This window comes from Lepidochelys olivacea (genome assembly GCF_965140295.1).
Source record: "Lepidochelys olivacea isolate rLepOli2 genome assembly, chromosome: 1".
In the NCBI taxonomy this organism is placed as follows: domain Eukaryota; kingdom Metazoa; phylum Chordata; order Testudines; family Cheloniidae; genus Lepidochelys; species Lepidochelys olivacea.
This window is the reverse complement of record NC_140411.1, coordinates 26,689,423-26,703,279: the sequence shown is the minus strand read 5'-3', so window position 1 is coordinate 26,703,279 and position 13,857 is coordinate 26,689,423.

Genomic DNA, 13,857 nt, shown 5'->3' with positions numbered 1-13,857 from the left:
TAAACTATTGTTGTATGTAAAGTAAATAAGGTTTTTAAAATAAGTTTAAGAAGCTTCATTTAAAATTAAATTAAAATGCAGAGCCCCCCGGACCGGTGGCCAGGACCTGGGCAGTGTGAGTGCCACTGAAAATCAGCGGGCTGAAGGCAGCGCGCGTGCCATAGGTTGCCTGCCTCTGGCATAGACTCTCAGCATCTTTCAGGGTCAACGCCTAGTTCAGCACCTACCGTACATTCTCCCATAGAAACAGAACAGTATTAAATTATATGAAAAATGCACTACCCATTTCTTGATTTCATCTCTTACGAAAAGTATGATTTGTTAGTGTGTAAAACTTGGCCATATCTGTTTGTAGGGATTGGGTAAATGTATGATTATATAAAGGCAAAACCTAAGCCAATGGTTGGAAGTTGCATCTAGATAAAAAATTGTGGCTTATCCCCAGTTCAACAGTAAGGATTATTGACCCCTATAATAGCTTACTAAGGGATGTGGTGAAATCCCCATTACTTGAAATCTGTAAATCAAGATTAGATGTCTTTTTAACAGGTGTGAGACCCTATTGTTACTTACACAAAGGACTTTTACACTGCTTTGGCCATGTAGAGGGACCTTAAAGTTCGTGTAGATGTATGTAGAGCTGGCTGGAGGATGAGAATTCCATTTTGAAACTGTTTGAATGCTTTTGCAAAATGGAATTGTGTCTAGACAAATATTCTCAGCTCAAAAATGTCAGGTTTTCAATCTGAGCGTCTCCTTCTGGAAGTGTTCAGGCAGTCCACGCGGGACTTCAGAAACCTTCCAGCTGAAAACTTTTTGTTGAAGTCAGTATGTCTCCATGGAACATTTCTGCTTCAATGAAACTGCGTATTTTGACAAAAACCACTTAATTGAAAATGTTCCAACTAGCTGTATGTATAAACAGTGTAAAGAGGCCTCTGTAAATGAGAATAAGGCACATGCTATACGTCAGCCACAACTTACTGACAATCATAAATAGTCCCTTCTGGCCTAGAACTTTATTTTCTTTTTTCAATTCTTATAGGTTTTCAGTGCCTGAGGCTTGCTTTGAGTTTTGTGTCCCGAAGAAATTAAATGTACATAATCAGTTCTGATAACCTTGTATTCTTTTTAAAGAATTTAGCCTCTCAGACCTGAGATGGTTCTGGAATCAACCAGGAACAGCAGGGGCAAAAATACCAGATTCTTGCCCTGAAGATGGGACTGGATCTCTAGCATGAATATATCTCTTAGGAGTGGCTTGCAGCTTTTTTTTTTTCCAGCAGAGAAGGGCAAAGATAAAATTGTCTTGAATTTTAAGGCAGGCAGAACATTCCATAAAGTAGCTCCTGAAAATAATAGATAGCAACTATGTGCCCTTAGTAATCTTATCCCACTGTTTCACAAAATGGATAATATTATCTCCCACTAGGATGTGATTCATAGTCAGAATTTACCTCTGAAACTGCATGAGGATTCTAGGATGATGTCTCTTCCCCTGGTGCATTTGTTGAAATAACCCAGAGCCCTGAACTTGGATCTAAAGGCATGAGAATGCCAAAGTAATAACTGTTTGCAGTGTTGTTATAGCTCTGTGGGTCCCAGGATGTGAGTGAGAGACAAGGTGGGTGAGGCATTATCTACTAACTGGACTGAAACTTGGTCTTTTCAGTATTGGGAACAGTGTCCCTCAGATCATGTTTCTCCTGAGGGGAAAGCTGTAGAACTTGTTAGGAAATTTGTAAAAAATTATTTAAATCTTCAAGCAGTGCTATAAAGTGTCACAGCAGTTACCTGACACTCATTCTAATCATATGTTCCATTACTGCTAAGCTGAAATTTAACATATATAGATATGTTACAGAAATGGAGTAGAGCTTCATTCATCATCCTTTTTCTGCACGGTTATAACTCAACAGGTAGCAGGCATGGTGGGAACTGCAGTGTAGACAAGGCACTTGCATGTATCACATTCACACATCCATAGTACTCTTATCAGAAAGAAACTTTGGGAAAGAGGTCTTTTTCCTGAAAGAAACTTTGGGAAAGAGGTCTTTTTCCTGAAGATTAGGGGAGGTTTTCTTCTGAGTAAGAACAGGTGCCCATGTCCCCAGTTAGACCTATGGACCTGAGTAGAGTTAGGTGGGAAATGGTTTTCCTGATTTTTTTTTTTTTTAAAATCTCATCGTGAATTAGAATGAAAAGTCAAAATCTCAATTTTTCCTGAGCTGACAATCGTGGGGGGGGGGGGGGAAATCTCTTTGAATCGATCAAAATGGGTTTTTTTCATTTCAGTTTTTTTTCTGTAACTAGCTTAAAATTTGAAATGAAAAGTCAGGTCAAACCAAAAAAAAAAATTGTTTCAAAAAAGTCAGTGCCCCATTTTGAAACTTTTTTCAAAACAAGAAACTTGTCTAAACTGACCCTTTCCTGGGAACAGTTTCAGTTACAACACATTGGCCCTTTCCAAAGAAAAAGTTTCACTGAAAAATTCCCAATCAGCTCTAAACCTGAGTAGAGGTGTAATGAAGTAATCAAGGAACATGTCCTACATATTCCCCACAGAACTATCCTGTGTTTCTGAATCAGACTAAAGATGTAGTCCGGGTAGAGACCATCGAATCGTGGAAGTCAACGAATGGCTACACAGGTTTGTGACGGAGAGAAGGCTTTGGATTCTTTGACCATGGGATGGTGTTCCAAGAAGGAGGAGTGCTGGGCAGAGACAGGCTCCACCTAACGAAGAGAGGGAAGAGCATCTTTGCAAGCAGTCTGGCTAACCTAGTAAGAAGGCCTTTAAACTAGGTTCACCGGGGGAAGGAGACCAAAGCCCTGAGGTAAGTGGAGAAGTGGGATACCAGGAGGAAGCACGAGCAGGAGAGCGCAAGAGGGGAGGTCTTCTGCCTCATAATGAGAAAGCGGGATGATCAGCGAGTTATCTTAAGTGCCTTTACACAAATGCAAGAAGCCTGGGAAACAAGCAGGGAGAACTGGAAGTCCTGGCACAGTCAAGAAATTATGATGTGATTTGTATTATTTGTATGTGTAGAGGCTTGTAGGGGTTTTGTGCTGGGAGAGAAGCTGAGCCCTGATTAGGGGGCGGGGCTTCTCTGACTGGGGGTCCTTTAAAGGTAGCCAGCCAGTCAGGCAGTGGCACAGACAGTTGCAGCGGCACAGGAGCCAGCAAACAGAGCTGTAAACAGGGGAGTTTCAGTGGAAGTTCTGTTGGAGGAGAAAGTATTTGTAATTGGTTTTGTATTTGTATTATTCCTAGCTTTAAACTAGGAATTTTGGGGAGATGGTTGGGAGATGTCCAGGTAATCTCCACGCCGGATTTTAGCATTGAGAGGGAAGGGATAGCTCAGTGGTTTGAGCATTGGCCTGCTAACCCTAGGGTTGTGAGTTCAATCCTTGAGGGGGCCATTTAGGGATCTGGGGCGCAAAAATTGGGGATTGGTCCTGCTTTGAGCAAGGAGGTGGACTAGATGACCTCCTGAGGTCCCTTCTGACTCTGATATTCTATGATCCTATAAAACAAGAAAGGAGGATACAGCCGTGGGTAGGAGAATGGACATAAGGAGGAAGGGCAGGGTGGATACCAGTCTAATAGGTTATAATGGCTGTAGAATGTCCGTGCCTAATCGGGTACAGAATGTGAGCGAGGCCAAACAGCAAAAATTAAGATGTTTGTACACCAAGGCGAGTAGCCTAGGTAACAAAATGGAGGAATTAGAGCTATTGGTGCAGGAAGAGAAACCAGATATTCTAGGGATAACAGAAACATGGTGGAATAGTCGTCATGACTGGACTACAGCTATTGAAGGGTATGTGCTGTTTAGGAAAGACAGAAATAAAAGTAAAGGTGGTGGAGTAGCATTGTATATCAAGGATGAGGTAGAATGTAATGAAATAAGAAGCGATGGAATGGATAAAACAGAGTCCGTCTGGGCAAAAATCACATTGGGAAAGAAAACTACTAGAGCCTCCCCTGTGATAGTACTTGGGGTGTGCTATAGACCACCGGGATCTAATTTGGATACAGTTAGAGCCCTCTTTAATGTTTTTAATGAAGTAAATACTAATGGAAATTGCGTGATCATGGGAGACTCTACCTTCCCAGATATAGATTGGAGGACGAGTGCTAGTAATAATAATAGGGGTCAGATTTTCCTCGATGCAATAGCTGATGGATTCCTTCATTAAGTAGTTGCTGAACCGACTAGAGGGGATGCCATTTTAGATTTGGTTTTGGTGAGTAGTGAGGACCTCATAGAAGAAATGGTTGTAGGGGACAACCTTGGTTCAAGTAATCATGAGCTAACTGAGTTCAAACTGAACAGAAGGATAAACAAAAATAAATCTGCTACTAGAGTTTTTTATTTCAAAAGGGCTGACTCAAAAATTAAGGAAATTAGTTAGGGAAGTGGATTAGACTGAAGAATTTACAGATCTAAAGGCAGAGGAGGCCTGGGATTACTTCAAGTCAAAGCTGTAGAAGCTATCGGAAGCCTGCATCACAAGAAAGGGGGAAAAATTCATAGGCAGGAATTGTAGACCAAGACGGATGAGTGAGCATCTCAGAGAGGTGATTAAGAAAAAGCAGAAAGCAAACTGGGAGTGGAAGATGGGAGGGATCAGCAAGGAAAGCTACCTTATTGAGGCCAGAACATGTAGGGATAAAGTGAGACAGGCTAAAAGTCAAGTAGAGTTGGACCTTGCAAAGGGAATTAAAACCAATAGTAAAAGGTTCTATAGCCATATAAATAAGAAGAACACAAAGAAAGAAGTGGGACTGCTAAACACTGAGGATGGAGTGGAGGTTAAGGATAATCTAGGCATGGCCCAATATCTAAACAAATACTTTGCCTCAGTCTTTAATAAGGCTAATGAGGATCTTGGGGATAATGGTAGCATGACAAATGGGAATGAGGATATGGAGGTAGATATTACCATATCTGAGGTAGAAGCAAAACTCGAACAGCTTAATGGGACTAAATCGGGGGCCCAGATAATCTTCATCCAAGAATATTAAAGGAATTGGCACGTGAAATTGCAAGCCCATTAGCAAGAATTTTTAATGAATCTGTAAACTCAGGGGTTGTACCATATGACTGGAGAATTGTTAACATAGTTCCTATTTCTAAGAAAGGAAAAAAAAAGTGATCCGGGTAGCGACAGGCCTGTTAGTTTGACATCTGTAGTATGCAAAGTCTTGGAAAAAATTTGAAAGAGAAAGTAGTTAAGGACATTGACGTCAATGGTAAATGGGACAAAATACAACATGGTTTTACAAAAGGTAGGTCATGCCAAACCAACCTGATCTCCTTCTTTGAGAAAGTAACAGATTTTTTAGACAAAGGAAACGCAGTGGATCTAATTTACCTAGATTTCAGTAAGGCGTTTGATACGGTGCCACATGGGGAATTATTAGTTAAATTGGAAAAGATGGGGATCAATATGAAAATTGAAAGGTGGATAAGGAATTAGTTAAAAGGGAGACTACAGCAGGTCATACTGAAAGGTGAACTGTCAGACTGGACGGAGGTTACCAGTGGAGTTCCTCAGGGATCGTTTTTGGGACCAATCTTACTTAATCTTTTTATTACTGACCTCAGCACAAAAAGTGGGAGTGTGCTAATAAAGTTTGCGGATGATACAAAGCTGGGAGGTATTGCCAATTTAGAGAAGGACTGGGATATCATTCAGGAGGATCTGGATGACCTTGTAAACTGGAGTAATAGTAATAGGATGAAATTTAATAGTGAGATGTGTAAGGTCATGCATTTAGGGATTAATAACAAGAATTTTAGTTATAAGCTGGGGACACAATTAGAAGTAACGGAGGAAGAGAAGGACCTTGGATTATTGGTTGACCACAGGATGACTATGATATGTGATATGGCCGTGAAAAAAGCTAATGCGGTCTTGGGATGCATCAGGCAAGGTATTTCCAGTAGAGATAAGGAGGTGTTAGTACCGTTATACAAGGCACTAGTGAGATCCCATCTGGAATACTGTATGCAGTTCTGGTCTCCCATGTTTAAGAAGGATGAATTCAAACTTGAACAGGTATAGAGAAGGGCTACTAGGATGATTCAAGGAATGGAAAACCAGTCTTATGAAAGGAGACTCAAGGAGCTTGGCTTGTTTAGCCCAACCAAAAGAAGGTTGAGGGGAGATATGATTGCTCTCTATAAATATATCAGAGGGATAAATACCGGAGAGGGGAAGGAATTATTTAAGCTCAGTACCAATGTGGACACAAGAACAAATGGATATAAACTGGCCATTGGGAAGTTTAGATTTGAAATTAGACAAAGGTTTCTAACCATCAGAGGAGTGAAGTTCTGGAATAGCCTTCCAAGGGAAGCAGTGGGGGCAAAAGACCTATCTGGCTTCAAGATTACACTCGAGAAGTTTATGGAGGAGATGGTATGATGGTATAACATGATTTTGGCAATTAATTGATCTTTAACTATTCATGGTAAATAGGCCCAATGGCCTGTGATGGGATGTTAGATGCGGTGGGATCTGAGTTACTACAGAGAATTCTTTCCTGGGTATCTGGCTGGTGAATCTTGCCCACATGCTAAGGGTTCAGCTGATCTCCATATTTGGGGTCGGGAAGGAATTTTCCTCAAGGGAAGATTGGAAGAGGCCCTGTGGGGGTTTCACCTTCCTCTGCAACATGGGGTATGGATCACTTGCTGGAGGATTCTCTGCACCTTGAAGTTTTTAAACCATAATTTCAGGACTTCAATAGCTCAGACATAGGTGAGAGGTTTATTGGAGGAGTGGGTGGGTGAGATTCTGTGGCCTGCATTGTGCAGGAGGTCAGACTAGATTATCATAATGGTCCCTTCTGACCTTAATATCTATCAGTCTATGAGTCTATGACTTGGTGGGATAACTCACATGACTGGAGTACTGTCATGGGTGGATATAAACTCTTCAGGAAGGACAGGCAGAGCAGAAAAGGTGAGGGGGTTGCACTGTATGTAAGGGAGCAGTATGACTGCTCAGATCTCCGGTATGAAACTGCAGAAAAACCTGAGAGTCTCTGGATTAAGTTTAGAAGTGTGAGCACCAAGGGTGATGTTGTGGTGGGAGTCTGCTATAGACCACCGGACCAGGGGGTTGAGGTGGACAAGGCTTTCTTCTGGCAACTCATGGAAGTTACTAGATCGCAGGCCCTGGTTCTCATGGGAGAATTCAGTCACCCTGATATCTGCTGGGAGAGCAATACAGCGGTGCACAGATAATCCAAGAAGTTTTTGGAAAGTGTAGGGAACAATTTCCTGGTGCAAGTGCTGGAGGCACCAACTAGGCGCAGAGCTCTTCTTGAACCTGCTGCTCACAAACTGGGAAGAATTAGTAGGGGAAGCAAAAGTGGAGGGGAACCTGGGAGGTAGTGACCATGAGATGGTCGAGTTCAGGATCCTGATACAAGGAAGAAAGGAGAGCAGCAGAATACGGTCCCTGGACTTCAGAAAAGCAGACTTTGACTCCCTCAGGGAACTGATGGACAGGATCTCCTGGGAGAATAATATGAGCGGGAAAGGAGTCCAGGAGAGCTGGCTGTATTTTAAAGAATCCTTATTGAGGTTACAGAGACAAACCATCCCGAAGTGTAGAAAGAATAGTAAATATGGCAGGCGACCAGCTTGACTTAACAGTGAAATCCTTGCTGAGCTTAATCACAAAAAAGAAGCTTACAAGAAGTGGAAGATTGGACAAATGACCAGGGAGAAGTATAAAAATATTGCTCAGGCATGCAGGAGTGAAATCAGGAAGGCTAAATCACACTTGGAGTTGCAGCTAGCAAGAGATATTAAGAGTAACAAGAAGGGTTTCTTCAGGTATGTTAGCAACAAGAAGAAAGTCAAGGAAAGTGTGGGCCCCCTACTGAATGAGGGAGGCAACCCAGTGACAGAGGATGTGGAAAAAGCTAATGTACTCCATGCTTTTTTTGCCTCTGTCTTCATGAACAAGGTCAGCTCCCAGACGACTGCACTGGGCAGCACAGCATGGGGAGGAGGCGACCTCTGTAGAGAAAGAACTGGTTTGGGACTATTTAGAAAAACTGGATGAGCACAAGTCCATGGGGCAGGATGCGCTGCATCCGAGAATGCTAAAGGAGTTGGCGGATGTGATTGCAGAGCCATTGGGCATTATCTTTGAAAACTCATGGAGATTGGGAGAGGTCCTGGACAACTGGAAAAAGGCTAATGTAGTGCCCATCTTTAAAAAAGGGAAGAAGGAGGATCCTGGGAACTACAGGCCAGTCAGCCTCACCTCAGTCCCTGGAAAAATCATGGAGCAGGTCCTCAAGGAATCAATTCTGAAGCACTTAGAGGAGAGGAAAGTGATCAGGAACAGTCAGCATGGATTCACCAAGGGCAAGTCATGCCTGACTAATCTAATTGCCTTCTATGACGAGATAACTGGCTCTGTGGATGAAGGGAAAGCAGTGGACGTGTTGTTCCTTGACTTTAGCAAAGCTTTTGACACAGTCTCCCACAGTATTCTTGTCAGCAAGTTAAAGAAGTATGGTCTGGATGAATGGACTATAAGGTGGATAGAAAGCTGGTTAGATCGTTGGGCTCAATGGGTAGTGATCAATGGCTCCATGTCTAGTTGGCAGCCGGTATCAAGCAAAGTGCCCCAAGGGTCGGTCCTGGGGTTGGTTTTGTCCAATATCTTCATTAATGATCTGGAGGATGGTGTGGACTGCACCCTCAGCAAGTTTGCAGATGACACTAAACTGGGAGGAGAGGTCGATACGCTGGCGAGTAGGGATAGGATACAGAGGGACCTAGACAAATTAGAGGATTGGGCCAAAAGAAATCTGATGAGGTTCAACAAAGACAAGTGCAGAGTCCTGCACTTAGGACGGAAGAATCCCATGCCCCGCTACAGACTAGGGACCAAATGCCTAGGCAGCAGTTCTGCAGAAAAGGACCTGGGGGTTACAGTGGATGAGAAGCTGGATATGAGTCAACAGTATTCCCTTGTTGCCAAGAAGGCCAATGGCATTTTGGGATGTATAAGTAGGGGCATTGCCAGCAGATCAAGGGATGTGTTCGTTCCCCTCTATTCGACATTGGTGAGGTCTCATCTAGAGTACTGTGAGGCTGAGGGAACTGGGATTGTTTAGTCTGCGGAAGAGAAGAATGGCGGGGGGGGGGGGGATTTGATACCTGCTTTCAACTACCGGAAACGGGGTTTCAAAGAGGATGGATCTAGACTGTTCTCAGTGGTAGCAGATGACAGACAAGGAGTAATGGTCTCACATTGCAGTGGGGGAGGTCTAGGTTGGATATTAGGAAAAACTTTTTGACTAGGAGGGTGGTGAAGCACTAGAATGGGTTACCTAGGGAGGTGGTGGAATCTCCTTCCTTAGAGGTTTTTAAGGTCAGGCTTGACAAAGTCCTGACTGGGATGATTTAGTTGGTGATTGGTCCTGCTTTGAGCAGGGGGTTGGACTAGATGACCTCCTGAGATCCCTTCCAACCCTGATATTCTATGATCCTATGATTCAATGAGTAGGAGGAAGATGCTCTTTCCTTTTCCTCCTCTGGGAAAATAAATTGTGGGACTTTGGGGGAGGGAGGCATTTTTAGTCATTTTGGATGAAAGATAAACAGAATTGTTGACAAAATATATTATTTTCTTTAAAAGAGTTATCAGGTGAGTGTTGCATCTCTGGACCATTATGAGACTGAGATGACAAGTTGGGTGTTCAGGGTGGGAGCCTTTTGAACAGACCATTTTTGCTTCTACAACACCATAATTTATGTTACCTGCTAACAGAGGGTCAAGCGGACCAAAGGGACACACCTCAGGGCTTTCAGAGGCATGTCTGGCTGATGGAACATCAGGGATAGTACGAATATTTGTCAGGGGAGCTATGCCAAGTCAGCGAAATGGGGAAAGTGACTGGTCCCTCTACCTATGCCCAGGATGAAAGGAAAGGCATAATACCAGCTAAAAATCCCAATTACCCTCCAAATATGGCTCAGCTGATGACCCACAAAATATTGGTTAAGGATAAAATTTTCAAAAGTACCCATGTCCTATTTTCAAAACTAAGTTTAGGAGCCTAAGTCTAATTGAAAGTCAGTGGGTCATAGGCTCTTCATTCACTGAGACCCTTTGAAAATTTTACTCTATGTGCCCATTTAATCTCCCACTAAAATGAATGGAAAGACCTCCATCGATTTCAATAGGAGTTGGAACAGGCCTCCATGTTAGTTAATTTACTTGCTCCTGTAAGCATACAGCTGCTCTGTGTGTGTGTGTGTGTGTGTGTGTGTGTGTTGTGTATGCACCTGTAAAGCACGTTCAGATCCACAGGACACCTGAAATATGTTGGTTGATGTTCGCCACTGAGAAACTGGCAGGCTCTGACAAGGAGAGGCTGGGGAGTGCTGAGTCAGCATAGGGACTAGCGGACCCTCACCCATTGTGAGGCAGTTAATGTGAGAACACTGAAGCACTCGTATTTATTCTGCACTGAGCTTGTAAGTATGTTTTCCAGGATTTGTCAGTTCCACAAATACAGGCAATCAGATTTTTACTGATTTTCATTTTAGAAGGCAAGTGTCAGCAATACTTCGAATCAGCAACACAGGAAGAAAAGTGCCATAACTGGAAAGATTCCCCACGTAGCAACTGAACTGGACAGCTGATCTATAATTGCCATGTGACTGTCATGATTTGCCAGAAAGAAGACTCTTGTCCACATCACTAATATATATTTAGCTGAAAATACCATGGGAGAGCTAAAACCTAAGTCTTCTATCTTGTGACAGACAGAACAAGAACAAGCTGCCACATGCTCATCTACATTTTAATCTGGTCATGAATTAAACAGGATTACTGTATTACTGTAGTCATCTATATGTAATTTCAAGTAGGAAAGAGAGTACAAGACAGAGAGACTGTTCAATCAATGTTTTCAATAACAGGGTGCATCTATGCCGCTTTGCTATTCCTCAATAGAAAACGTCCTGCTTGCAAAGCTCATGTTTGACAGATAATGTTTTCAGTACACTTTTTGGAAATAGGTATGATTGGGAATTTGCTGAAATTTGGGTCAGCTCAAATGGTGCAGTCCTTAAAGTGACTTGTTCATTCAAATGTCTTGCAAAACATGGAAACTTGAAACTCAGCTGCATTTGCGGTTTTATATCCTCTTTTTACAATGTTTATTGCTACCTTTCTCTGGAGGTTCCTACTAGGGAGGCAAAAGTGTTTTACTCGCCAAAGAAAAAGATTGGAAAATTCAATAGCGTTTCATATCTCTTGCCAAGCACAGTAATTACACAAACTCCAGCACATATTTAAAGAAAAGTAGCATTTCTCCCTCATGCTGGCTTTGTTGATACGAATAAAGAAGTGAGTTGATATGAAAAGCTGTAATTGGAAATACGGATGAAGAAACTGAAAAATGAGTTAGTATACAACTACCTACTCTCAGGAAGAATGGTGCTAGGCTTTACTTAAGCAGACATTGGCATACTGATTTGCCAGAAAGAAGCTTGTCTACATAACGAATAGATATTTAGCTGAAAATACCACGGGCAAGCTAAAGCCAAAGTCTTCTATCTTGTGACAGACAGAACAAGAATAAGTTGTCCCATGCATTGAGTCCTACTCCCTTGAAGAAGGAAAGATGTCCCTCCCCCACAGGAAGAGAGGGTTGGTCCCCTTTTTCATGCAACTGCCTGTGCTAGTATAGAATTGTGGATACTTCACCTGGTCTTCTAGTGCCTCTCTTCCATTCCCTAATTGGCATAGATGTTAAAACGCTTTTTCCTAATGCCTCTTTAACATTTCCCTTTTCTAGTTTTAGGCCATTACTGCCCTTACTGTCCTTAATTAACCACCTTACATATTTCTTCTTAAAACATTTTCATGTTGACTGTTATCATATCCCTTCTCACCTTTTCTCTAAACTGCGTGTATGCGTTGTTAAGCTCTCAGTGCAGGGACATAATCAAAGACTCTTTGTCTTAGCACAGTTTATCTCTGTATGAAAACAGCCTTATTATATCTCCAGTAATATGCTCTTTCCATTATAAGAAATGTCCTAAGAGCCCACACACAGATCCACCACAAAACCCTCTGCAAATGCAATGGTAAGTTTGCAGAGGGAAAATAATATTATTAATAAATACACAGGAAATACTGAAATCAAAGCTTCTACCGCAAGATGAGCTCAGCTAGGTTGTACAAGTTGCATTCTCTGTGCCTGTTTTTGGCTCTCATTAGTAAAGTACTTAGCAAATGCCTAATTATAAGCAAGTGTGTCGTCCCATTGAAGTCAGTGGGAAAAATACCATAGCATCAAAGACTTCAGAGATGAAGCTTACTCATATGCTAATATTTGGACCCAGCAGTGCAGGCAATAGCTGTGTTTCTTTCTATCAATCCCTCTGTATAGGCTGTGGTGACATCATAGTTCAGGCAGCAAAACAGAAACCAAACTGAAAGTGAGGCTCTGCACTGAGTACAGACTGCCCAACCATTTAAAGGGACAGGACATCACACATACATAGGTACCTTGCTGAATCAAGGCCTTAACATGTAAGTTAATATCTGTCTGGGTACCTATGCTATAGGCACCTCACAGGTATCAAGGTATTTAACCTCACAACACCATGGGAGTTGGGCCAATGTTATCCCCATGTATCCCCATGAAACACAGGGATAGACTCACAAAGGGGTTTAAGCATCTACGTCCAAAATTTAGATCATCAAAATCTACAATCAGCTGTCACTTAACACAGTAGATACCTAAACTCCCTAAGTACGTAAGTTTCCACTGATAACAGAGATATCAAGGTTTGGCTGTCTTTAAGAGTGAGATTTACAGCCCCAAAGGGTGAGATTCAAGGCCGAAGAATGTGACTTTCCAGGTGGGTTAGATAATTGCTTAAGTCAGGGACCCTCATCTTTTGTCTGTGGCGACATCCAATAGTTCAGGTGTTTAATCCAACCAGCACTTAATAGTTTGTTTTAAAATGTACACTGCTTAATATTGCATATGAAACACTTAAATGTCCTAATTCATACTAAAATCTAGGGCAGGTGAGAATTCTATATGCAGTGCAAACCAGTGGATTTTAATAAAAACAACTATTTGCTGGTTGGAAAAAAAATTTAGATGGTTGGAGATCTCTGAGAACATGAATTTGTCCAGTGTGATTTAAATTTTGAACTGTGTTTTTCAGTATCCACACACTTTTGATCAATTCCTGCTGGGGTTTTGTGGGTGAACTCATATTTTTTTGACTCTTGTATCCACATACACCAAGAAAACCCTTGTGTAACCTCCTATCTCCTCTCAAATGCATATGGAATAGAGGCCTGTAGTCTCCAGGGTTACCACAGTACACAAGCTTTCCAAGTTCTAAGTCCCTGGCCTGAGCCCCAGATGTATTGTTTCCTCTTGCGTTGCCTGAGTAAAAATATTTTAAATCTTTATATATTTACTCAAAATGCAAGAGATAAGTTTAGGAATGTGTGTGAGAGTGAGATAGCATGCTAATACATGAATCTCATATGCAGTGAGTGAGCCTTGACACGTCTGTGATAAAGTCCCTTAGGTACCTAAAAATCTGCCATTATGCATGCACACTGATGCCTCAGTCCAGGCACTCAGCTCACGCTTAAGCCCCAGCAAGATCCTCAAACTTGGCATTGCCCCACCTATCTTGTCTGTAGAGCCAGTGCAGTAGGTGTGCTCAGAGGCCACCTGACCAATCAGGCCCTGTACAAAACATTAGAAGAGAAGCCCCCACTGCCTCCCTTATAACGATTAGCCTACTTGTTACAACACTGACCCAGGAT